At 25.8% G+C, this 1,163-nt stretch overlaps 1 long non-coding RNA gene across 1 annotated transcript; it reads right to left on the bottom strand.

The window, feature by feature from the left end:
- Window positions 1-376: 376 nt before the first annotated feature.
- Window positions 377-1,163, bottom strand: LOC142232114 (uncharacterized). Its single transcript, XR_012721032.1, has 3 exons — window positions 1,031-1,163; window positions 790-956; window positions 377-693 (listed from the first exon to the last, which is right to left on the bottom strand). It is a non-coding gene; the product is annotated as an uncharacterized LOC142232114 (long non-coding RNA).

The following is a 1,163-nucleotide window of genomic DNA, read 5'->3' as shown; positions in this document are numbered from 1 at the left end:
AATTGTAATTAATTTCGCGACAAAAAACAATCAACTATTTGATTCATTCAATTAAATAATTAATTGAAATTGGCTATAAATTTCAATCAAAAAATTTATATATGCGACCCCAAAATCGTATTTAATTTTATTTGAAATAAAAGAAAATATGTGTTTCTTATAAAACATATTTAATATTTTATTATTTTTTGAATTATGCAATAGACAAATAAATTTGGTTCTTGTCATTTGTGGTTTGTTCTAACATAACTTACAAATACAATTACATAAATTATATAAATCATTATCTTCCTTATAATAATAACCATGTTAGCATGATCCTTCTAATATGTAGATGCGCCTAGATTTTCAATAAATCAGCAGCCTGTAAGCTAAATTAGTTTTTCTGAAAGTAAACAGAATAATTCGAATTTAATTTTGTTAAATTAAAAGTTAATTTTGTTAAACATTACCTGCATAGAATATCAAGTTCAATTCTTAGTTCCAGGTTGCAGATTTATAATCTTCTTTGCAGTTGTAGTCTTTTAGCATAAAAAGGAGTATTAAGGAGCTCGGTAATTTAATTTTAGTAACAATTCCTTTCCAAAATTTCCGCACATTGAAATCGTCTATTAAAATTTGAACCAATCATAGACAAAAATAATGGGAAAGCAATGTAATATTTGGTATTATATTGATGATACTTTGCAAATTCTAAAAATAGAAAAAATATATAAATGGGAAATACATATTTTTATTATTTTCGGATATTTTTCATATTTTTAAATCCAAAAGAAAGAACTTTTTTACCATTACATAATTCAGCTCATTAGTTTATATATCAGATATACTGCTCTCTACTTGGGTTCAAACTGAAAAAGGCAGGTAAAACAAAAATACAATTTAATGCCAACGCCACTTCGCAACTTCAAGGTGAATCTTCCAACAAACCCATACCGCTCTTGGTTTTAAGAAAGCTAGGAGTGAAAAAAAATTATAATTTTAAAAGATCAATACGGTACCCACTTTTTTGTTGCAAACATATTCTTACATATTTGATAAAATGATGGAGTTGATGGGATTGATTGGTCAATTTCACGAAATAAAATTGGTTACTAAAAGAAATGAATAAAAAATATATTATTTTAGTCCGTTTAATGTAAGCAGGCTTCAATGGAAAACGG

Source organism: Haematobia irritans, chromosome 3, assembly GCF_050003625.1.
Source record: "Haematobia irritans isolate KBUSLIRL chromosome 3, ASM5000362v1, whole genome shotgun sequence".
In the NCBI taxonomy this organism is placed as follows: Eukaryota; Metazoa; Arthropoda; class Insecta; order Diptera; family Muscidae; genus Haematobia; species Haematobia irritans.
The sequence above is the reverse complement of the archived record's forward strand: the minus strand, read 5'-3'. Positions and strand labels throughout refer to the sequence as shown.